The following is a 27,018-nucleotide window of genomic DNA, read 5'->3' as shown; positions in this document are numbered from 1 at the left end:
CTCAGGCAAATTATCAGTGCTGGTACTACTCGACCTCAGTGCTGCATTTGACACTGTCGATCACAACATACTTCTGGACAGGCTGGAAAACTGGGTGGGGCTTTCTGGGATAGTCCTAAAATGGTTCAGGTCATACTTAGATGGGAGAGGTTATTATGTGAGTATAGGAGACCATAAGTCTGAGTGGACATCCATGACATGCGGAGTCCCTCAAGGCTCAATTCTTGCGCCACTCCTGTTCAACCTGTATATGCTCCCAATGAGCCAAATAATGAGAAATAACCAAATTGCTTACCACAGCTATGCAGACGACACACAGCTCTACTTAGCCCTATCGCCCAACGATTATAGCCCCATTGACTCCCTGTGCCAATGCATTGATGAAGTCAACAGTTGGATGTGTCAAAACTTTCTTCAGTTAAACAAAGACAAAACTGAAGTCATTGCGTTTGGAAACAAAGATGAAGTTCTCAAGGTGAACGCATACCTTCACTCTAGGGGTCAAACAACCAAAAATCAAGTCAGGAATCTTGGAGTGACACTAGAGTCAGACCTTAGTTTCAGTAGTCATGTCAAAGCAATAACTAAATCAGCATACTATCATCTGAAAAATATTGCAAGAATTAGATGCTTTGTTTCCAGACAAGACTTAGAGAAACTTGTGCATGCTTTCATCACCAGCAGGGTGGATTATTGTAATGGACTCCTCACTGGCCTTCCCAAAAAGACCATCAGACAGTTGCAGCTCATACAGAACGCTGCCGCCAGGATTCTGAGCAGAACCAGAAAATATGAACATATCACACCAGTCCTCAGGTCTTTACACTGGCTCCCAGTTAAACTTAGGATTGATTTTAAAGTATTATTACTGGTATATAAATCATTCAATGGCCTAGGACCTCAATACATTGCAGATATGCTCACTGAATATAAACCCAACAGATCACTCAGATCATTAGGATCATATCAGCTTGAAATACCAAGGGTTCACTCTAAGCATGGCGAGTCTGCTTTTAGCTATTATGCCAGCCACAGCTGGAACCAGCTTCCAGAGGAGATCAGATGTGCTCCTACTGTAGTCACATTCAAATCCAGACTCAAAACACATCTGTTTAACTATGCATTTACTGAATGAGCACTGTGCCAATGTTCGTCCGACTGTTTGTACTGTATTTTATTTTTTATTTTTCTAAACTGTTTTAATTATTCTTATTTCTTTTTATTATTTTAATTTCTTCTATGTAAAGCACTTTGAATTGCCATTGTGTATGAAATGTGCTATATAAATAAACTTGCCTTGCCTTGCCTTGCCTTACCTCCAATGTTCTTTTTTTTTCAAATGATATTTTATATACATACATATTATGTTTTAAACCATTTTGCACACATAATAACATATTATATATAGACTTACATTTGCTAAGAGTTTGAATGAGAGTTTCGGAATATCTGATTTGTTAAAGAAACAATCGATTTTCAAAACAGTGGTTAGTTGCAGGTCAGTATGCACAGTTATTAAAATTCTGTTCGATAAATATTTTTATATAATGTTGGCTGTTGGCTGATAACAGATAAATGGCTTATGTTGAATTCTATGCAATTTTTCAACAAAAAAAAATTTCATAAAACATTTAAAACACTATATTCTGCAACTAACTGTTGTACATTCATGTGAAAATGCATCACAACATTACACAATGAAAAATGGAGATCTGTAGAGATTACATTAAACAATGTCCAATATCAGCTGATAATATGATATATATATCGTGCAACACTTTCTCGCACACTAATGCTCTACACACTGTGAATCTCTGGCCTCTGTGCACAGCTGCAATCTTGAGAGGGCTGCAGAAAGTTAATGCTTAACTGGAATCCAGGCGTTGGGTGTCAGTTCAGTTCAGTTCAGTTCCTCCCTTGATTCTTGGAAGTGACAGGGCCGTTTCTAACAAACTGAAATTGAAAGATTTCTCTGAACCAGTGGAAAAGGATAAGCCTATACCTGAAGGAAAATAAAAATAGCACCTGCAGGGCCAAGGACAAGAGGGGAGCTGCTTGTGGTGTTGTTGAGCAATAACATGTCCGTTAAATAGAAGAAAAGCAAAGGGGACATTTCAGAGAAATGGTTGTCTATAAAGAGGATGTGATTGTTGTGCATTCAGGCTGAGCAAATGAAAATACAACTGAACTGAAAACCCAGAAAAGGATGACTCTGTTAAAATAGAGCAAGTGCAGCAGGTTCAAATGTAAAAACCAGGGCCATGTGCATGAAAATCAAATACAAAGATTATAAAATCAGACAACAAACTTATTCTGTACTCACACGCGTCCTTCACGACTCCATTTTTTTTTCCATTAGGGTCGTGCACATGGGGTCGTCTGCCTTGCTCTGGTGGGAGGACAGGACAAGGTAGGAGTGAGTGTATGTTTGTAAATGTGTGTGACCGACCACAGGTCCTGCTGTGGTCTGGAGGCCGTTCTCTTGACCTGCAGGTGGAATGTGCAATCTCAGTGGGGGGCCAGCGCTAATACGACCCCAAGAGAGACAGCACGGCGTCAGACGGCTCATGGGAAGGTCCCTCCTCTCTTTCTTGTTCATTTTTAATGTTCCTCCCTACCTCCTTTGTACAAGAAAACCTTGGGAAGAAGTCCCCCAAGGCAAGCAGCCTTATCAATCAGTCTGTGCTAGTTTAGGAAGAGCAAACCATTGGAAAAGTTGGGTTCAACTTTTATTTTCACAGCTCTAGAATCTCATGTGCATTGTCCACTGTCCACAGCCTTATGCATCACTGACTAAAGGTTTTTGCCAATAACAAAAGCTTCAAGACACAAATGTGCATTTGGCATCAACGCTAAATCTGGTTAGAAGAATATCCCGGGTTCAATACAACTTAAGCTCGATCAATAGCATTTGTAGCACAATGTTGATTACTACAAAGAAACTTTAGACAATTTTTTTGTTACAACAATTAAACTAATTAAAATGAGGGAACGAATTAGTATAGTGTGGCTATGATTTAACTAAAATGAACAAATGACTAAAACATGGCCATAAATTAACAAATCATTGGGAGAGAATCCTTAATTTGTGGCCATGATATCTATTTTTTTCTTCCACATGCACTGCAGGGTTAGGGTTAGTGACCCAGATTTTAGTTTAGTTTTTTTTAAGTGGAAATTCAGTTTGCAAGAAATGCTTATAATTGAGCTTAACTTGAACCTTTATTCCTTTAACTGCATTTTGAATGAGGTAAAATGAGTGATGAGTGATATATGTCACTCACCCACTCTGGGAGCCTCTGAGAATGTACACCATGTGCACTCATAAATATTAATGAGTCTGATAAGATAAGGATTCATATCAATGACAGATACGGTTCATATAAACACTGAGGGAGTTCTAAGAAAGGTTTTGTGTATAGAATGTACTTGTCCAACACACACATGGGCAGACAATGCATTGGAAGCACAAATAGCACAAGCATTTGAACCAAGTCAGTTGCTCATAAGCTTTGCTGCTTTTTTAAAGAAGAGAAACACCCATGTGTTTGTAACCCAGAGGTCTGTGTCCTAATGATCTTAATGTGCATGTTGGGAGATGAGGTTTATCCGACAGGAAAAGCAGTGTCTAAACTGCCTGTGCTTCACACAGACTAAACATACACAACTGCACACATGCAACAGCACATTACACCCACATGACCATTCTCAGCACTGACGGGAAGCTCCTTTGAAATCGCATACTGTTAAGTTTAAAGGTTCTCATAATTTAAAGTGGTTCAAGTGGTTCATAGCTAACCATTTGCATTAAATGTATACATTTATTTATGACTTAATCAAAAGTGACTTAAAATGAGGATAATACAAACTAAAGCAAGAGGGAACACAATGCAAATAGTGCTATAATCAGGGGGGCACATCACTTTTTTGGTCTGGTTCTCAAGGGAGCACCTGGAGATGCTGCTTGGTACTCGCACTTTACGCGGCACACTTATCCTACAAGCTGTCGTCATCACTTTCCTCCTGACTGCTCTCCTCACTATAACACTATTTGTTCACTGTAGAAATTAAATATACGTTCACCTTTGTTAAAGCTGTATTTTTTTTTTTTATTAACATTAATGACACAGGCAACAGTGAAATATTAGGCTGCCGTCACTTAAAGACCGAATATCCTGAAACACATCCTGTTTCCTTCTCAACTGTTCACTTAACCGAGAGAATACTTGCCGAGACAGGTATTTTGACATAATTGTGTGTGTATGTGTCCGTTCAAGTGCAGGTAAACACGAAAAAGGATATAAATTCTGTGTTTGAGCGCAGTCTGAAACACGCCTCTCTCTCTCTCTCTCTCTCTCTCTCTGCATGCGAACGCTTCGGATGTGCAGCGTGCGAGTCCCGATTTTCACCTCTTCTTTCGCGTTATAAAACACGCAGCGCAACAGACTATATGCTTCTTAAATTAAAAAGACTACATTTTTACTTCAATTTATTGTACTGCCCCATTTGTTTACTTTAATGTTACATTTGATTTAATTAAGTGTTTGCTTTTCATCAGTTCACAAACCCCCTGCAGTTCCCTCACAAACCCCATATGTAGATGAACCTGATTAACGTAGGCAGCACGTGCAATACAAGATTAAAATAACAAAGATATAATGCGCTTTAAGTCTGCAGATGTAAGAAATTATGAAAGCAGAAGAGAGAGAGAAGGAGAGAGAGCTTAACTTGTATGAAACCGGAATATTTAACAGTCATTAAACTGTGGGGTTGAGAGGGCCGGTAAAGCTGCCTCCGTCTACTTTCAAACACATCAATAATCTCTGCCCAGCGACAACCACTGCCGCTGCAATTAAACTCTACTTATTTATGGCCAGGCAAATATTTCCTTTTCCTCTGTCTGCCAAGAGACATGGCTTCAAATAAACCTCAAAAACAAAACAAAAAAGAGGGGACAAAAACGGCATGAATGGCAGACTGCGAACAGAATTTCAGGCATGTCGATTTTTCCTGTGAGGCCACAGAGGGATGGGTCACATGCCGCTGTCCTGTGAGATCATCATTGAACATATCGACTCACATCCTGCAGACTGCTGAAGCTGAGGTTGCTGGAAATGGTTCCAGACTACATGCACGTGCATTATGGTGAAGGGTGTAATTTCTATAGATAGGCTTTTTTGGAAAGGAACTTGTCAGCTTTTAACATGACCCTATGATGTGATTGCAATGGTCTTAAGGGTGGTCACTAAGGTGTTGCAAAGTTGTTGCTAACTAGTCTGAATTAAAAGAGAACACCCCCCAAACAAAGAGTATAGAAGCCCAAGAGGCGAAACTCAATAGAACGCTCCATAGCAACAGTTGCCCCCATGACGTGACGGCGCGGCCGCCATTATGTTCTGAAAACTGAAGGAAAACGCCGAAAAATAATGGGAGTCAATGGCACTGAACCAACTTAACATAACAAAAACTTAACATAACTTAATTTTTTCTGGCCGTCATATATAAACAATTCGTTTTGATATGATTGTTAAAAGTCATTTTAACAACAAATTGTTAAAGTCATATTTTAAACAATTTAAAATACATTAATGAGGATGACCGACGTTAAATGACAGAAAATGTTACGTCTATGTGTTGGTTATTGCATGGCCTAATTACCCTTAGGAAAATAGTATTTTGGGACAAAATATTACTATAGAAGTACTATAAGACTACTATAGAAATACTATAGCGGCTCTAGGATATTATAGAGGTGTTACAGAACATAACATACTTCTGTGATGTTCTGTATAATATTTTAAAGCTGCTATAGTATTTCTATAGTAGTCTTATCGTACTTCTATAGTATGTCCCAAATTACTATAGTATTCCTATACGATTACTATAATATTTTGTCCCAAAATACTATAAGATTCCTATAGTACTTTTTCGTAAGGGTATGTCCCCCACCGAATCGGCTTCATTAGCCTACCACTTACGGTTTGCAAAGATACAATTATAAAATTACTGCAAACCTTTAATCTATCAATATTTATGTTCTATTATGTATTTTCCTTGTTATATGAATAACAGAAATTCATGAAATAATATATAGGCAGACACACAGTAATAAGATATTTATTCAAATGTTGATTTTGAAATTAGTGAACATCACCATATATATGATTTGGAAAAATAAAAAAATAAAAAAATAAATACAATTATAAATGAACATTTCTAAAGACAGTTAATCTTTTACATAGAATATCACAAAAATATTAACAACTTGTTTTTTCAACATCTTCAGTGAAAGGGCACACAGTGAACGTTTCAATGGCAAGAACAAAAACAATTTGTGAATGTCCTATTACAGGTCGGAAAGGTACAAAAAAGATGTGCAATCTAGCAAGTGCACACATGAACTATAAACAGTACTAAAATGAAAGTGGTGCCATAGGATCTCAGTAATTAATCAGACACCACCATCTATTACCGCTAACGATTTCAGCAGCTTTCAGTCCATAATGGCGGACGCACCTCCGCAGCGCCATCTACAGACTGTTACCCATAACACAACAGAGTTTCGCCTCTTGGGCTTCTATACTCTTTGCCCCAAATCTCCATGAATTTCTATGACCAATATGCAAATGAGAATGTTTCTGCATCTTCTTCACATGTGTTTTGATCTGGAGATTCAGTACTCCAGCAGAAGATGTGTAATAGCACCCCCTACCGTATAACAGTGAAAACATGGAAAGCCGGAAAATTCAATGGCGGGGAAGTGTTTTCTCACACATTACGGAAATTTACGCCAATGGCGGAGAAAGAGTTAACAGGTTAATGTAACATTTCCCGTTAAAGGACTAGCAAAATAATTGCAACTTACTCTCTGTACAGTGGCCAAATTTGCAAGAAACAGAGGAAGAGGTGGGTGAACAGGTTGGTAGTTTTGTTCCCTTTTGGGCTGACTGTTGATCGGCAAGTCCTGGGGTGATTACCGAGTCATTTTCGCGGGATTCCAAAAAACACTTCCACACTGGCGAGCTAACGTTCTAAGAGTGTTAACCAGATACTGGAGGTCACTCTGTGTCCTCCGCTATTTTTCAGATGTGCTCGTAATATCAAACTACTGTACTTCGATATAAACGGTATTGCCTCATTCAGTATCGTTTACAAAAAATATCTCGATATATATATTCGTACAAACTCGATATACCGCCAGTCCTATTTCCTATTCATTTTAAATATCACGATTATCAACAGCCCTATTCTGCATCATACAAAGAGGCAAAATAAATAAAGTTAAAGAATAAAAGTGTATTTATGACAATCCTTTAATTAAACACATGCATACTCTTTAAAAACACATAACAACAAAAATGATGCACTGGATCCCACGATTGACATGCATTGTCAGTGTGAGAAAGAAAGCCAGGAATGTGATCTGAGATGACCTACTTAAAGGAGGTGAAATAGGCCAGTGTGACAGGGGCCAGGTAACCCACACACAGTGCTCTGATACTCCACAGATAATCTTACCACACGCTTCTGCAAAAAAAAAAGCCCCTCCACAGTCAGATGTCTAAGCCCTGATTTTGACTCAAAGGGTGGACATTAAACTCATAAAGAGCACTTCCTGTCTCCTGCTAGTCAATTAGTGACTGTAAGATTTGAATTGGCCCTTTTCCCAGAGGAGAGAGCTGCAGAAGGCACACAACAACACAGGATTCAGACACTCTTATCAGACCTATTACTGTTAAACAAATCTGGCTGCTGTCAGGAGACCATAACTGCACAAAACATCCGACAGATTCAGCCATTAGGGAGATCTGTGAACGCGTTAATTATGCCTCAGTGTTATTTTGTGTGTGTTCATATAATATTGTCTTTATACATGTATACTGTATATGCTCTGTTACAGTAGAATACATCATTCTCATGACTTTGTTATATAGGCTCGTAATGACAAATGCTGAAAAGTTAGTGCATGCATCTATGACCTCAAGAATTATTGTAATGCTCTACTAGGTGGTTGCCCTGCACACTTAATAAACAAACTCCAGCTGGTCCAAAACGCAGCAGATTAACTAAGGTTTGTGCTAGTCAATTTAGTGGTATTTGCGCCATTATTTACCTCCCCTAAAAAAGCATGTCTTAAACCAGACGCTAATTTGCACTGCTCTTGGTAGGTAGCATTGACCATTATGGAAATGATCCGGCTGCATCTGTGTTCTTTAATTTGCGCGTCGTCAGTAGATCACGCACAGAACTTTCCACTCCCATCTGTGCTTATATGGGATTGTGCTCTCAAGCTTATTTGCACTGTTCAGTAAATCTGGCTCTTAATATGCAAAGATATTATTGATCTGACTGTACTGACTGATTTGTTCATGTTTAGAGTTTGTTTTTGACCGTTTTTTCTGTTCAGTTCCTTTCTGAGTTTTCTATGTCAATCTCTGTTTTTTTCTTAGTTAATCTTCTACCTGTTAATTAGTTCAGTCTTCCTCCATCTCCTGCCTGTTTGTATCCTTGGTTACTGATTGTGTTAGTTGAGTTCAGGTGTGTCTTGTTAATCACTCTCTTTAGTTTCTCTTGTTTGCCTGTGTATTTAAGCCTGAGTTTAGTCCTGTCTAGTTGTCTGTCGACGTTGATATTTTGGCTGGTTGTTCTGGTCCTGTTTTAAAGTGCTAAAGATTCCCGAGCATTTCTGTTAGTTTGAGTTTATTTGTAGTAAAGACTGCTGCATATAGATCCTGTTTCCTCTCTGCTGCAACCAGACCCATGACACTGACACTGTTGTTTGAGAACTGAGCTGGACAATTACTTTTTTTTTTTGCATAACTGCTTTATAGATTAAATTGAACTAATTTAATAATTGATGATCTTTACAACGGAACTGAATCAACACTGAGCTGACTTCAGCGGAACAACAGCCAAAATGCATAATTTCCCTATTATCACTGCTTATTGAAACAATCTGTGTTGTATAAAAGCAATACATACATAAAGGTGACTTGACTTGACGTTGTACGAAGGAACAAATCATAATTCATTGCCATGATAACTATTTGTTTATGAGCACAATGCATTCAGAAAATGCCTTATCCACAAAGGATCATTTTAATGCTGACAATGTATCTTTAAAGTCGGCACAATTATAATAATTTTGGAACAGCAATTACATCGGAACACGTCTAAGATGCCTTAAAATGCTGCCAAGGCAAGTAGATAGTTCACCAGGTTTTGGAACATAGCTACGGTGTGCTGAACTGTATATGACTAATTCAGGGAGCAAACATACAGGTAGAGCCTGTATTCTCTCTGCTGTAACATTCAGTTCCTTTGTTTTTCACTGCCTCTTCTAGGATTGTTTTCTCCCTATTTTTCCCCAAATGAAGTAATAAGCAGGAACCTGCATAACAAGTCCCCAGCTGCAACAGTTGGCATGATGATCCCACAAGCATAAACCAACACATTTGATTCACTATCAGAAAAAGAGACTGTCCAATGTTTTAATAATGAGCTTGTGATATTTTCTACCCCCTAAACCTAATCCTGAAAGTAGCTGTTTTGCATTTTTATATTTTTCAGTTAAGTTCAAATGAAACTTGGTCTTACAACAAATAATGTATCAGTGGAACATTATTTGTCTTGCACTTCCTCTAAAAAAAGGTTGTTGTTTGTTTTCTTTGTTTTTTGCTGACATCACTTATGCCAGAGGTTTTTAAACTGGGTTCCAAAGACCCACAGGGGGCAGCAAAGGGGTCACTGGAAATTTGAGAGAGAAAAAAAGAAATATAATGTAATTATGGAATAATTATTAAAGTCAATGTTTTGACTCAAGATATTAATTAAATGTTGTTGGGGTTTTTTTGGGTTTTTTTTTACTGAATATTATATTGTATAACTCTTAATTGTGAGTAAAAATACAATATATTTTTTTTTAAACTATATTTTTAGAAATAAATGACTTGTCTTTATAATATATAAAAGTAAAATATTTTTCTCACACAGTATATATAGATATTTACTATGTAAATCTATAATAGGATCATCATATTTGGGGGCTGTTATTTTAGTAGTATTTTATATTTGTTAATATTTTAAATAACTTTCATTTTTATCATTTCAGTTTTATTTTTAGTAATTATGTTGTGTGCTTTGGTCATTACTTCATCTTATTTTATTACAGTTAGTTTCCAAGACAACATTTCTTGAGTCTTTAAAGTTTAAAAATATCATCTAATATTTATATTTTATTTTATTTCAGCTTTATTTTATTTGACGAATGTGATTTTTAATAGTTTTAGATAACTGGAACTGTTGGCTCATCCTCACACTGTAGCTGATTTCAGGTTTTACTACTCCTGTGACACATTTTGTCTCCACAATGTCAGAACATGACCTCCCCCCATCCCACACACACACACACACACGGGAACAAGGAACTTCATACATATTCTGTTAACAAGCAACTACAAAGTTATCTGTGGTCAGCACCCGCACTAACAGACAGAGAGAACAACAAATCCTAAATGAAGCACTTCCTCATTTTCCTGTGGGGCGCACTACAACACACATGATCAAAAAGACCAGTCCTACAAAGCCAAGTAACATCACTTCCTGCCAGGCCACGCCTGTCTGCACTTCGGGACGGTTTGCGCGGATGTTGAGCGAGTGTGTCTGTGTGTGGAGGATGTGGGAGAGTGCGAGTCTATGTATTTGTGGAGGGGGAGCTAAAAGAATGGCAGACGGAACTCAACCACATCCATTTAATGCAATGCCCATATATGTGCAGGTGTTTGCGAAACAGGAAGGTAGAGAATGCCTTGAATGGGAAGGGCCTATAATAAAGAAATCACGAGGTAATGCAGGCTAAATGTGTAATTTCTCACTTTTGAACATCCAGTATCATTTTAGTCTTTTATAGTATTAGTTTTTATTTTTATATTTTCGGTTGTCATTATAATTTTAGTTTGTTCCAGTAATTTAGTTTTGTGCTTTTGTCATTTGTATTATTATTTTTTATTTCAGTTTTGGTCATTTTACTTTATTTCAGTATATATTTCAGTAATTCAGTATTTTTTTTTTTATTTTTTTTTTTTATGAAAATGTTTTTTTAAGGGTTTTAGTTAACAATAACAACACTGTTTGTTCACATCTTGCTAGAAGGCAATTTGTATAATCCTAGAAGACAAAAGACAAACTTGTGCAAATGCATTTAGTGATGCGCATATATGTCTCCTGCAGGGGCACAAATTCATTCCTATCCACACATTCAGTGTAAAAACAGCCGCAGGACACCCTTCGTTCCTTCCAGTTCTCAAACACTTACACTATTTCCCACCGATGGATATACCGACATCCGCCGTGTCCGTTAGATATAGCGTATCATTAATGCAAGCCCACCAGCCAAGAGAGCACACGGTTATGAGCTCTGAGAGAGAGAGCCATCGATCCACACAAAAGAACGACTGAAACTAAAACCTGCTGCTCTTGTTGTCCTGCAAGAGAAAGGAATTTTTCCCACACTTCCTCCAGCAGGGGTGAAAACAACCTTTCTCGGCCAAGAGCCTCCCTTCTCCAAAGTAGCTCAATATGACACTCCATCACAGATTGTATTACACTTTATGCATTCCAGCCTCCTCTCTGTTTAAGCATTTAACTAATGCACTGTTATTCACATGAACTATGGCTGTGTTCTGAGTAACTATAAGCACCTGACCTGCCTTCACTGCTATGCTGAGAATGTTATTACAACACTAGGCTAGTTTTGACAGTGAAACTTCAGATTTTCACAAACACGACTGTTTACATTTTTTAAGGAGCCCACAACAGGGCTGTTACTCTGAAAAAACACTATTGTGAGAAGTGGAGGACAGCTGGAGGAGAGCATAGTCCAATACAACACATACATATATGTCCATATGGTGCAAAGTATTAATAAAAGTGTCCAGTCTAATTTGTTCATTGAAACTTTGAGTTGTTGAAGGAGCACAAAACTGTTCTATAGTTCAGTGGCTCCCCCTAGTGAAGAAAAGGGGTATCACAACAACATAGCTTAACGAATGCCATGTAAATCAGTGAAATCAAATTCCTTTAACCACCAACTGTATCACAATCATATCATATCTGTCACAGGAACTGTAGACGCACCAGGAACTGTCCCAGAGGAATAAAAAAATAAATAAAAAAAATGTCGCGGCACAGATCCTCATGATCCTGGATGAGATGTTAAATATCCCTTCCTAAAATAAAAAGGTAGCTTAATTAAATAATTGTCTTTTATATGGACATTGCTAAAGCCAAAAGAAATTATTAAAACATTACTTGTCAAATAGCCCACTATTAATGTAATGGTTGATGCATCTACTTGAAAAGAAACAATTTATTTGAATTCTAAACTCATTGTATAGTGATTTTCTCTGTATATATATATATATATATATATATATATATATATTATTTTTTTATTTTTTTTAACAGTACTAGAAAGCACATTTTGAAAATGTCAAAATCTTTTAGACTGTTTTTCTATGATATTTCCACAGACTCCCAAGCAGCCAATTATTGGGGCCTAGATAAGAGGGGCCCACCGATTAAAAGGTTGTCCCAGGCCCAGGCCCAGTGGTTTTTTTGGTGAAAAAAAAAAAGGCAATTCCAGTCACAAATAAGCTTTTCTTATAAAATGTATATCAACACATAGCCTATTCTACTCTTTACAAGGAGATTTTAGTAAAGCAGCCTATTAATAAATTAAACACACTGTGGAAATATATATATATATATATATATATATATATATATATATATATATATATATATATATATATATATATATATATATATATATATATATATATTAAACTGTCCAGGTTTGCTCAGAAAGAGCTTGAAAATCTTAATATATCACTGTGTAATTGCATGCAGTGCTGTCTTTATTCCAGTAGGGGTCAGTGTTCCCCAGTGTTCATCACTATACATACACACTACAGGGGGGAAAGGGTTCTAATAACAGCAGATGAGTAATTCATTTTAATAGTACATGTTAAATAACATAAAAGATTACCCAAAGTCTGCAATATATATACACTACCGTTTTAAAAAACATAAGTTTTTAACATAAGTAAATAAATGTATACTTTTATTTAGCATCAAGGATGCATTAAATTGAACAAAAGTTAACAGTAAAGACATTTCTGATGGATCATGTGACACTGAAGACTGGAGTAATTCAGTTTTGCCATCACAGAAATAAATTACATTCTAAAATATATTAAAGTCCCCCTGTGGTGAAAATCAAGTTTTTAATGTTGTTTATATGTCTATTAATATGCTTCAAGACAAACCATGTGCAAATTCATAAGTCAACACCATTGCTGAGTATTTTCTCCTTAAAGGAGAACTCTGTAACTCTAGCGAACTCTAGTCACTTCTTTGCTGATTTTCCCTTTTGTTGTCGCATGTTTTCCCCACGAGCTCCCCCTACAGCTGTGGGGGGGCGTATATTTCACAACACAGTCGTAAAAAACTCACTTGCGGCGGCCTCCTCCCCCTCTCTACCGCTGCTCATGTGCGTTTGTTTTGATCGGAGCAAGCCAACTGTATCGCGTGGAGCTATGTCTACCGAGGTGAGTAATCTGGTAATACATCATACATGCGTGTGTGTTTATGTCGAATTGCCGTAAAGCAATTTGTGTTTCGCGCTCGTTCTCGTTCTAGTTCTCGCTTCTCACGAGACTTCCAATTTCACTTTGCCGGGACGGCAGTGCGCAAGTTGCAAGGTTGGTTTTCCGCCTGGGAACGCTGGGGGGAGCGGGGAAAGTCACCAATATCACCAGAACAGGTTGTTTAACCATCCAAATGATTTCTAGACAGTTTTATTAAGTTAAAAAAGTTACCAAGTTCTCCTTTAAAACTGCAGTAAAAAAAAAAAAAAAAGCTAATTTAAAAGCTAATTTGCATATTCATGGGATATGCAAAGCTTGCTGCACAAGTCCAGAAAAGTGAAGCTAAAATCTCTCCCAGGTGGTTGGTCGCAGTATAGGTCATAAACCCCGCCTTCTCCATGTAGTCTAATGTGATGTGACGAGGCAAACTAAACAATCAAATTACACTTCAAATAATTTTTTTGTGTGTCTTTTTAGGTAGTTTTTTATCACGCTGATGTAAGTTTAAGTGTTTGTTTTTTTAAATAAGTTTGGTTTTAGTTAGTTGATGCTATAAAAACGGGAGTGTGACGTCATGATTGACAGCGGAGATTGACAGCTTCTCTGAGCGAAGAGTCACTGAGGCACTAACAGACTTTTTGCGGGGAGATTGGAGCATCAGCTTTAATTTCTACATGTCCATAACTGTTTATTTCACACTGACATAATGAGTTAGTCTGCAGCAGAGCCATAGAGAGAGAGAGTTGCGACACTCCCATAGACCTCCGTTGTAAATAATGGCGGCGCTTTTAACCGCCTACTTCCGGGATATGAAGATCGGAATAGTTCCAAACACTGTCATGTGGGCGTTGGACACCATTCACTTACATTGCTGCGCGTCGAGTTGTTCCAGAGTTAAGTTGCCGAAATATCGACCTCTTTTGAATTGTCAACTGTCTATATTGTATCAGAGGCCCTTTGCGATGCTTATACTGGTCTTCATTTGTACATGCACAGCGTAATTATTTATATTTTATGTTGGTTGTTTCAACCAATTTTCAAGCACTGCCTGCTAGCTAACGTTAGTTAGCTAGCGCGACTTCGTCAGCTAAGAGTTCGGTAATGAATCGCTACCACCTTTATAGCAACTTTTATTTAATTTAATTTTTTGGGATATACTAACTTTTCATTATGTTATTATTGTCTTGAGTGAAGCGGCTTGTGAGAACAATGCTGGACCTTTAGGATTGTTATGGCCATCCCCAGTCCTGTCTGTTTCATGGATCACCTGCCCCTGGTTTTTGTTTTTCTTGTTCACACACACAAGCACACATTTTTGTTGTCTGTCATTGTTTAATAAAAAATATTTGTATCAGCCATGCTTAAATTCGTTTTTAATCTGTTATAGTTTTGATAATGTGTATGGCCTTAATCTTAAAATAATATTCTTAGTCTTAACATGATCATGTTTCACGTTGTGGTCCTGGGGGTGGCCACTTTCATCAGAAGAAGTGAGCTAGCTTCTAAGCGAATTCTGAACGGACCGCCACGGCAGACCTCTTGCGTGATCACGAAGGTAGGCTAATGGCTGAATCAAAATTTATAAGCAAAATCACGGGAATCAATAGCCTAATACAGCCCAGTTGTGCTAAAATAAATATCATGAGACGTCCATCATCAGATGAATGATATGAAAAAGTTAAGTTAGAGCCGCTAAAGCCAGTGCTACCCATGCGAACATGAACACTAAGCTTTTCCCTCCAAAAATATAGCCTAAAACTTATCTCCAAATGCAAAACTGACATTAACAAAATGCAATAATGCAATAACAGCTGAAAAAGTACTTGGGTGTGTGTTTTATTTTATATTTACCGTTCAATAATGCAATCGCTGCTGTCTGTCCCATAGAAGAACATGACAGCCAGCGTACGTTTTGGAACTATTGGGGCTTACATGAACCACGTGACAGCCATAGCGGCGACATCAAAGAGTGTCGCAACTCTCTCTCTCTATGGCTCTGGTCTGCAGTAAACTGTACTAACCGTTTCTGCGAGAGTGAGGGCGGGACTTTGAAATCGCGGCTCCACTTCACGTTCACTACTGCGCAGAATCAGGTCCCAAATCTGCGCAAGATGTCAGCGCCATATTAGGACTTTGGCGGCTTCACTTTTCTACAATAGAAGAGAGTGAAGGTGCGTCGTCCATCTTTTTTTACAGTCTATGGAAAAAACTTTAAATGTGCCATTTTGGTGATCAAAGATGAGTTTTAAGGGATACAATTTTTGACTAGGGGGACTTTAAAATACCAAACAGTTATTTTTAAATTGTAGGCCTAATAATATTTCACAATTTTCGGTCAGATAAATGCAGCCTTGGAGCCTAAGAGACTTCATTGAAGGATTGAAAATGGATGTCGCTGAATGTCCAAAATGAACAATGAATGATTTTTTTTTTAAAGCAATTTTTAACATCTTTGGATGGATATCATTGTGAATGGTAGTTTTAACAACAAAAATATTCCAGGTGGATATAACACTCGGAAAGAGAGGGATTATTTGGCTCTGATTTGTCATCAGATTGGATATTATCAGGAAGATCTGACCACATTCTAGAGAAACCATTCTAAGCTCTAAGGCTCGCCATTCATGACAAAACGGCAGAAGAAGCGTGACAAAACTTGAGAAACTTTTTTGGGGGAAATCCCTATGGTCTTTATTTCCTCTAATGTTTCTATACTGTCTTGTTCATATTTTACATGATTTCAACTGGCAAGGAAATCAGCGATGCATCTTCAGCCTCAGACACACTGAAAAAAAAATCAACTTGCCAGATTGAAAGTGATTTCCAGTTTTTTGAGCAACGTGCATGAGGAGGTCAGCGAATGGAGCGTCTTTTGAGTGCACACCTGAGAATGAGACCTGTATCCCAAACTAGTGTATGCTTAGTATAGACAAAGAGCAACTCTAATCAAGATGTTCAGTTTATTAGTCTCTTGTAAGCAGCTGGAAGGGTCAATTTAGGCTTTGCCTGGCAACAGACATCATCTTTCCAGTTGTATTCCTATGTAAGGGCTTTACAAAGACAAGCTCATCTCTGATACAAATACAGACATTATTCACAATGTTTTAAAAAAACATATATACCATTTTCAAGAAGAAAAAAGTAGAATTTTATTTGATCAAATGTGATATTACCATCAAGAATAAATAAACTCTTTAAAAAAATTTTTTCAAGAAACATATATTTTCCTTATACATTGAATGAGTACATCTTGATCAAGATTTTCAAAACTGTTTTAAAATATATTTCTGTCATGACAACTCTCGGATTATTTGGCATGGTAACGGATATGACAATGTTGATATGTTTGGTCTTGGCGGAATAGATCTGCTACACTGCTGCTGTTATTGCTGAAACAATATTTAGTCTATAAAACACGTCAAAACTCCAAGAAGCAAAACAAGCGTATCGGTGAGAACACTCGTTTAAACAGCATACACAAAGGAACATTTGACAGCACATCTCATTTTTGACATTATTGATACTGCTTGCAATCGTAATGCAACGGACAGGTCTTCGGGACATAACTTAAGCATTTAAATAAAAGGGTTATTGAGCTGTTTACACTGTCATATACAATACAAGAGCCTTACAACACCTGCCCTACAACACCTAAGGTGGACTTGCGCTCAGGAGTAGAGCAAACAAGTTCTTTCGCACACTGCAATGGTCACAGTGTGACGTCACACTGTTAAATTTTTTTGTGTGAAATTACAGTAATTCCACTTCTCTTGTATCTAACTGCACTTCTGGAAATGTCTTGTCAAATCTACAATATCATACTGTATTTCTACAGTGCATGTCCTATGAAGGTACCCAGCATGCAGTGCGGCATGAATAGATTATGCTGTGGAGTTTCTTGATTCTTGTTAGTATTATCTGTGCTGCTAAACTTATTTTTGGTACACTTTTAGCAGTTAACATAAAACAATAAACTTTGTTTATTTGTAATGTTCCGAATGTATCTTTTTTAATTATTATTTTTTGTTGAGTCACAATTGTTGTGTTTTGTATGTCGAGCACTCTGAGATGTCGAGATGTCTGTGCATCATAAGGTGATGGAAGAAAAACAAATCTTGTGTTGCAAGATGATGTCACACCTTTCAGATTTCACATCAACTATGAATTTGAAATAAGATATTGGTAAATTTTTATGCTGAAATAACACTAATAATAGTATAGTTTGACTAACTTAAAATCAGCCAATTTACTTATTTTATATTCTATCTTGTCATCTTGTCATACTTCTGACTTGACTAGAAATTTGAATATGAATATACAAGGTCCAAGATCCCAAGCAAATCAACTAATCACCTTCAAAACAACAGTACTAAACAATATAATTTATTTCAGTGGCATGGTTAAAGACAACTTAATTAATAAAAACTTCTAATGTGAACTCACAGTAAAACAAGAGCAGTAAATTACTGTGATGTCAGCATCATTTTTTTCTGTTGATTAACAGACATTTGTAAGAAAATGACCCAGCATGTATTAATTTCACTGTAAATTCTGACTACAGTAAGTTATTGTTAAGTAATACTCTTTAATCCTGTAAATTCCTTGCAGTTTTTTACAGTGCACACTGTAACAATTAAAAAACACTTTTTTAATAGCCCATTTAAAGGGGCGGTTTCCCTTAAATTAAGTCAAGGGTAGGCCTTAATCTAGAATAGTTAATCGTGGTTTACAAAAAAGGCTTTCTGAAACACAGATAAAGTACAGATTACTAACACCTGGAGAATGATGTGATTGCAAGCAGATTGAGTTAAGGACCTATCAGCCTGTAACATATAGAGCTTCATAACAGAACTTTGTGTATACATTTATATATATATATAATTTTTTTTATGATTTATTAGTTCATAAATATTATTTTTGTTAAATATTAAATATTACGTTTTTGGGGCATTGTATTACATGATATTTTGCAACTTTACATTCTCTTAATGGTTAGTTACCAGTCATTTACCAGTAGAGACTGTATGTGTGAAAGGGGCCAGTGTATGTATACATTTTTGAATAATTTAATAAATAATAAATAAAATAAAAAAAGAGCATCATGTTACTGACTCCATTTTCTGGTAAACGCTGTTGATATTTGAAATCACCAAAACAAACATGCCCCTACCCAAAGGGATCACACCCATCCAGATGCCTGCACCCCCACATTCACGTGAACGCTATGCAACACAGGCAACGACTATGGCGTGAAAGCAATTTGTGTAACTATGATAATTCAGGTCAAATGTCTAATTGTTATTTAGCTCCTCAGCTCCTTCGTTGGCAAAGTCATCCCTTCCAACCTAAAAAAACAAACACAGTTTTCATAAACAGCTCCCTACATAACACGATAGTCCAAGTAACTAATATATTACAAATGTGATTGATTGAGGGGTTATAGCGATCACTAAAAGGGGAACCAAAAGCTTTTTGAAAGCTTCCCGATATTAAAGGGGTCCTAATATGCCCTTTCACAAAGTCTTGATTTTGTTTTTGGGGTTTACTAGAATATGCTTTCATGCTTTATTGTTCAAAAACCACATTATTTGTCACATATTTTACATTATTACAGCTCCTCTCTCCGCAATCTGGCCTGAATGCGCCGTTTAGTTCCAGTTTCGATGAAGCCCCTCGTTCCGAAATACAAAATGTGCTGTAATTGTTTATCTGGCCCAGTGTGTTGTGATTGGCACCGCTTACCGTGTGTTCTGGAAATGCCTCGCCTCTTACCACAACCGCGAGTTTCATCTCCTCAGGTGTATGTATTAAGATGGCGTCAATTTCAAACCAATTCAAGCCTGATTCAGACTTAAGAATGTTAACAAACAAGACGATCATTAGGGATGCACCGATGCATCGGCTGAACATCGGTAACAGGCGATATTTGCCTCGTTAACTGCCATCGGCCATCGGGAAATAAAAATGACATTCGCCGATGTCACATGGGCGTCAGTTTGGTTTGAAATGTGCTGGGGACAGAGACGCATTCGGAAGTGCATTTTCAGAAGTGCTGGGTACAATGACGCATTCATTTTTTTTCTCTCTTTCGCGCAGGTTATGTTTTGAAAGACGATGTCCTGTAGCTCAGGCACTTTTCAACAGGCCCACCCAAAAATTCAAAAAAAAAATTTTTTTTTACAACCTAAAAAAACCTTTTACTATATTCTAATTTTGCCAATAATTATTAAAAAAAAAATCGCCAATAAGCTCATAATTTGTGCTAAAATAGTGTAGTTTTAAAAACCATTTAAAAAAACTGGTTATATTTTGATGTTTCTGCGCAAGTTCAGCAGACAGTGAGGTTCGGGTTTGTTCCGATCAGAGCTCGTGAGTGGAGAGCGCATTTCTGAATATTCCGCTCCGCTCGTTCATTCCGCAGGGTCGCTCGCTCAACCCAGATGCCATGTTGCCTGGTTCGAAAATATGTGGAATAAGGGCTGCTTCCGACTAAAAGTTTTTTTCTAGTCGACTAGTAGTTGTTCATTTAAGTCATTCGTGGACAAATCGCCCCTTTATATTAATTTAATTACTTATATAGCCTACAGGATAATGAGCGTTTACGTAATATAGCCGCACTTAAACGCACGACCGCACACATAAAGCTTGCCACAAAGAACCGGTAAAAGTAATGATTATGAATGCGTCTAAATGTGTCTAAATACGCTGTGAATGTGAATGTGCATTATACGCTGAGTTTCGGTTCATTTATGAGACGAACTCAAGTTCACTCGCCGGTGCCTCCATGTCGTGATTCTGCTATATTTAATTCTTATTTATAAAATCCAGGCAATTGGTTCATGAAACATTGATTAAAATTAAGATATAATTAATTCAAAACGAAATTCAATTTAAAGAAAGGCAGCTGTTCTGTTTGAGGTCTCTGTGAAAGTTTTAAAGCAGTCTTTTAGTGCCGCTTTCAGAGCGCTCACGTCCGTAACAGAGAACTGACACGTTGTTTTTTCCCTCATAAATGCGAACACGAAAAATAAAATGAATATTATAATGTTTTTTTATTGGGTCAGACAATGATTACCAAATTTCTCTCTCATATTGCTCCTCATAACCACTGAAAAAGATCTTGTCATAAATAAGGTTATAACTAATGTCAACCAGAAAGTGACATTAAAGGTTGTTTTTGTTTCATAAATTGGTCTGATTGAATTTGTGCTCATTCTAGGATAGTGTGATCAAGAGCCGAAAGACTTGTATGTTTCCGTGGCACAAAAGAAGGAATAAATAACAAAAAGAAAAAACATCGGCATCGGCCATCGGCCAAGTTGTTATGTTAAACATCGGTAACGGCCCAGAATTTCCCAATCGGTGCATCCCTAACGATCATCCATAATGGATTTCATGCACAGACTTTGCAAGCACAGATTTCACAGAACGTTTCAGAGTGGTATGTTTGTTTTTTCTTTCTTTTTTTCTTAGGCTATACATTTTAGATACAAGTATGATACGATCACATTGATACGATACATTTAGATATGATCACAAACTAAGGTTAATTTTCCTAAGAGCCGGTGAACAGCCTTACAAAAGCGAGAGCTTACAGAAGCTACAGTAAACACAATATCAACACTAATGTTGGCTAGCAGGCGAGGCAAACAGCTTTGCCCTTTGTTTACATCGTAGCACGTAGTAGTTTATGTTCTTCGTAAAATGTGTAGCACATAGATAAACGTTGGGGATACAATGTACATGAACCGTCTTCTAGTTCTAGAGGAACTAATGCCTTAGGGTTAGGGTCAAACAAATGAGTTTTAGAAACAGGGTGGACAAAATATGTCTCTTTGACACAACGACAACACTGTCTTCTCTAATGCAGCTCAACCAGGCCTCACACCTTTTTTTGCGTATTCCGTGGGCGGGGATTATTTAAATGAGTAACATTATGACTTCACAAAGCCCGGGAAAAAACATGTTGTAGTCCAAACGAGCCATTCGTTGTAGTTCTTGAGAAGTGGATTCTGTTAAATAAAATATCTCCCTTTGAAGTGGACTTTAAGCTTTGTAACCTTGCAGATCTTTTTTTATGCTCAAACAGCAACATTACACTCTAACTAAAGTTGAAAAAGCATAATGGGACCCCTTTAACGCTGTTATATTCCCCTGGCCTTTTCCTCTTTTGTATTTCTACTAATTAGTTCTACTAATGTCTGTCTTGTGCACTGAGCTCTCTCTCCTCCCCTATCATGAGTGTATACGCCCCTTACTGCTGTTTGGCTACAAGTGTGTTTTGGTGCTTGGTCCGATCCACTTTTCAACAGTGTTTTTCAAAAATCGCTTACTGCACCTTTAAATTGACCTTTGCAGTAAATATGTAATCATTTCACAGCCGAGAAGTGCAAGCTTGTAATAGCCAAGTCTGAATGCTGGCAGTAAACACACTAATTGTAGTAAGTACTACAACAGCAACATACAACTGAGAGTGTGGCTCTACAGAGAAACTTAAGACAGGGGCTGCGGCCAATTCTAGGTTTATAGATCGCTAGGCAACAAAGCAGGAAACTCGCCATGGAGACAGGAGGTAGGGGGGACAGAAAGCAATCCAGATGAAATGGCTTAATAAAACAAGAAGTCATAAAGTAGAGGCAAAGTCCAAATACTATGTCTCACTGCTGATTTAATGTGACTATAAATCACTATCATGCTTTTTTTGTTAGCTTAAAATCCATTCAAATTCATTCAGGACTCGTTTTCCCTCTATGTGTCTGCAATTTGCGTAATCTAGTTGTCACAACACAACACTGTGACAGGAGATAAGGCCTTGCAGACAGTGAGAACTGAGTGCTGAGGTCATTCACAGTCACGCTTACACAAAACACAAGCTCAGATACTGCACTCGTTTAGAGGAAAATCAAGGCATGAGTATAAACAGAAGTAGTATAAAATCTATTAATAAACATTATGGAGTTAGTGTGTCCTATCTCTATTTTCAAAGCACACCCACAATCTCTCATTCTTCAACACTTCAATCATACTTGATCATGTTTGTCTCAAAGTCAAAAGACACTCATCTACACCCAAACATCATGGTGTGTGCTGTTTTGGTTTAGGTGCTGAACCTATTCTGTTTCTTTATTACCTACTGTGTTTTACAGTTTCTAGGCAACCGGTTACTGCCCTAGTCGGAGAGTTTATACAGGGTTCTTGTTTTTCTGTCTTTCCATGAAGGCAATAACATGACCACGGCATTCATCTGCCGACACCTATATAAGCAGCTCTCAGCAAGTGACCCTGTGCATCATTATACAAGTGAATCCTGCAGTCCATTTACTCCTTGTCAATAGGCTCCCTGCAAGAAGCTCGGAAATCTGCAACTTGACATCTCAGGTGACAAGAGCATCTGGACTGGTACGTCAGTGTGTGACCTCAATAAATACTGCATTTACCATCTTCTGAGGCTCCATGTCTTGTAAGTGAAAGGGATTCTGTGGGGTTTAGACAATTAGGGTTGATTTGGTAATCAGCATTTGTAAAAACAATTGACCTTCGATAGATAAACGACTTGCAAGCCAAACTTATCGCTTCGCTGATAAGCCTTGTTGTCATCTGCCACTGTGACATACAAACGTTCTTTTTTGGCAAATTTACAACATCATGATAAAGTGGTGTTTTTATACATGTAATTCTGAAACTAGGTATCCAGAGAGTTCTCAAAGCCAGTAATAAAAAATAAAAAAATGCAATCACTGATTTAGACTCTGCGGTAGACCCCATAAACAACTAAACATATGCCTTTTGAAAAAAAAAACAGTTACCCATATTTGCAATAGGTACATCAGCGAGTGAGCTGACTCGCGACATCATTTTGTTTGATGGACATAGAGTACCCACACTTGAAAACCGGTAGGTGTGGTTAAGTAATCATTGTCATAAGGTTAATACAATGACCAATAAAATAAAGGGCCCTATTTTAACGATCTAAGCGCATGGTCTAAAGCGCAGGGCACAAGTTCAAATCCACTTTTGCTAGTTAAACGATGGGAAAAATGGTCGGAGTGCCAGGCGCATGGTCTAAAAGGGTTTTCCCTATTCTCTTAATGAGTAATGGGTGTGTTTTGGGATTAACGTGCGTTAAACCAATCAGAGTCTCATCTCCCATTCCCTTTAAATGCCAGTTGCGCTCGTGCCATGGCAGATTCGCTATTTACATGATGGAATTTGATAGTGGAAAGACCGAAGCCGTCTCCAAAGCGCAAACGGAACTGCTCGTAGAGCGCAAGCAGACCATCTACGGGACAAGTCGGATTCCACCATATCTTTATGTACACAATAATAATCTTTTACATTGTAATCCTTTTATTTTAAATATTTGGCATGTTTGTGTGCTGCTGTGCATCCCTGTGTGTTTAATAAGCAGGGTGTATGCGCGTTGTGGACCCGCCTATAGGCGCACATTACTAACGCGCTCTTTAAATAACCCAAAAAAATATTGCGCCATTGACTTTAGACTAGGTTTCAGTTGGTCAATGGCGCAGTCTATTTCTGTTGCTTCAAAATAGCAACGTGCCAACAATGCGCCAGAACACACCTCGTTTTCAGACCAGCATGCCCATGGGTGCACAAATGGGCGCAAATGCATTTGCAATTTAAACAACGTGGCGCAGGACGTAAAAATGATAACTGTGCCGGACTGAAACTAGCAAAAAACACTTGCATCGCGCTTGGCGCTGCATTGCGCCGGGTGTAAGATAGGGCCCAAAGTCTACTGTGGTAAATATGGAGGCAGGAAGGGAAAGCTGCTTTTTGAAAATGCTTTGAAATCTAGTTCCAAATTGCTATAGGGAGTTTGAGCTTTTATATGGGTGTGATCCTATAAGTGCCTTGCAGGGCGCAATCATCAGTGCCTCAACCAGACTGAGTACAGCACAGCCTTCTGGGAGATTACTGAAATGAAGTGAGTCAATAAATGAGGTACAGTACTCTCTGATGGTTAGACTAATGAGTTTTACCTTCAATCCCCTAAGCCAATGCGCACTGGTACCAGAACGGCTGAAGAAAACCAAATGGGGTTTCCTGGTGTTGCATTCAGCAACACAATTCCACTGAGAAAAATACGCTTTTAATTGTATTGACTTTAATCTGAACCATCTTCATTCATTCATTCATTCATTCATTTACATGACAGACAGTCCAGGAAATTGAAGGCTTTGAGCTTTATAACATCTAAAAGCGCTTTAGAGTTTGCGGCATGGACCTCAATCATTTGACACCAGAATTGGTTGGTGGGCTGAAGAACAACTCAGGTCCATTTGAAAATGTGTCTGAAGTATGATTAATCCACATTAAAGGGGAGGCATTGGGATGTTTGCTAACATTATACCGCTACAAAGGTATTTCGAACTTCATTTTACCCCTAAATGGAAAAAAAGAACTTTGTTGTTGTGTATATTGGGGTCTTTGTTTGTTTGTTTTTTCATAAAAAAAACCCACATTGGTCAGTCACATTCACGTTCACAACAATCACCCCGGCCTGTCACCAAACCTTCAGCCCGTGGTCAGACCTTGCGTTTCTATGGGCAAGAGTTCCCCTAGAACAAGAGTCCAGGCATGCAGTTGTCTCCACAGATGCCTCCACCAAGGCAAGCACGTACTGGTCTGTACAGACAGCACTGCGGCCGCTGCGTACATCAATCATCAAGGTGGTCTATGCTCCCGTTGCATGTCGCGACTCACCCGCCATCTCCTCCTATGGAGTCAGAAGCAGCCATTAATATTCTGGGCATGCTCAATCGTGTAGCCGGCAAGCACTCACAACAGCCTGCGCTTCCGGGAGAGTGGAGACTCCATCCCCAGGCGGTCCAGTGCGAATAATCGTGATTACAGATTCTAATCTATTGACAGCCCTAGTTATAAGTTAAAGGTAATGACGACACAGAGGAAGTTTAGCAGACTTAACTTTACACTCTCCATAGTACAATCGTCAACATCTCTCATCAGCTTCAGGGTACATTTACAGTGTTTTATGGGGGCAACACCTTCATTAATGCTGTTCATCAACTTTCAGGCGCATCTAATTGACCGATAAACCGTGCACTCTTATTTCAGTATTGTTCATAATTTTCTGGATATCTGAGTTAACAGTTTACTTTGTACATTCATTTTAACAACAAGAGTAAACTTTATCATTAAACTGAACTGTGCACGTAGGCTATGTTTCAAACACTTACCTTACTCTGTCCATGCACTAAATGCACGTCCTATAAAGAGTGCAGTTTTCTAATGACAATGATGAAAATTTAAGAAACAAAATGAATCCATATGATTTATAAACAGTTGAAAATACAAAGATTGGAATTTCATGTGACAGAACATTTACTAATGAAAGTATAAATGAATAGTGGAATAATGACCATCTTTAAATTACGCATAATAATTACCTATTACCATATTTTGAAGTGTTTAAACTATATTACAGAATACCAGCGCATGTCTAAATAAAATGTAGCAATAAAATAATTATTTAAAATAATTTTAAAAATCCCCTAAAATGTCTATGTGCTACACATCTTCTGTCCTTTTGAAGTATCACGTCTGTGAGTAACTGTTAACTGAGATTTAGAAGTTAGCTGCCGATGTAAACAGACAGTTTTAGAATATATACATTTCTGTGTCTTGTCCCTGTATACTGACACATTGTTCTCAATGTAATTCCAATGTAATTTCAGTATTTTTGTGCTATGCCACTGGGATTAAAATGATTCAATGAATTAAGTTCAAATAGCAAACAATGTCTCCAATCACAAGCATCACTAGAGACAACTAACACTCCTGATGTCTGAACTCCGAACCCCCCTCCCCCTCCAGACCTGCTTCCAATCTGCTCCCTGAGGAATGACCCCTATACCGTTTGGGGGATTAAAAATAAGCAATATTATCTGGGTTCTACATACTGTTATTTGAATAACTGAATTAAATGTACAGTGTCTTATGTTTAGCAGGTTAGCATTCTCATACTTACAAGACAAGGGAAAAAAACTAGTCTAAGGACAGGTTAGTCTAAGCAAGTGATGGTATCCCACCATCTAAGATTAAACCTGCATATTATGTTATTAACTAAGCAATGTTATTTAGCCTTATGTGTATTTATCTGCAGACATTACAATAAAGATGTGGTAAATTAACTATTTGCAGGAGCCAAGAGTAACTTTCTGTTAACACCTTTCCTAAACACTGTGAACTAATCATAAGTCACACATAACTAACTATTAGTCACAAACAGACTTCCAGTAAGCATGAGGTAACTTCACACAAAACTTGTAGCAACCTAAACCTCATTGCTTACTCATATACAGCCACATACACACTGAGCAAACAAAGC

General features: G+C 37.8%; 1 protein-coding gene across 3 annotated transcripts in view; it reads right to left on the bottom strand.

The window, feature by feature from the left end:
• Positions 1 to 27,018, bottom strand: part of gng12b (guanine nucleotide binding protein (G protein), gamma 12b) — a 62,711-nt gene that overhangs the window by 30,940 nt on the left and 4,753 nt on the right. Inside the window, exon 1 of one of the 3 annotated variants that reach the window (XM_082137071.1) lies at positions 25,868 to 26,472. The exons of the other annotated variants lie outside the window; for them this stretch is intronic. The gene's annotated coding sequence lies outside the window, so the exon portion shown is untranslated. Of the gene's footprint in view, positions 1 to 25,867; positions 26,473 to 27,018 lie in introns of those variants that run through there. 3 annotated transcript variants of the gene reach the window in all.

This window comes from Leuciscus leuciscus, assembly GCF_965113295.1.
Source record: "Leuciscus leuciscus genome assembly, chromosome: 14".
In the NCBI taxonomy this organism is placed as follows: domain Eukaryota; kingdom Metazoa; phylum Chordata; class Actinopteri; order Cypriniformes; family Leuciscidae; genus Leuciscus; species Leuciscus leuciscus.
This window is presented reverse-complemented; position numbering and strand designations above follow the sequence as displayed.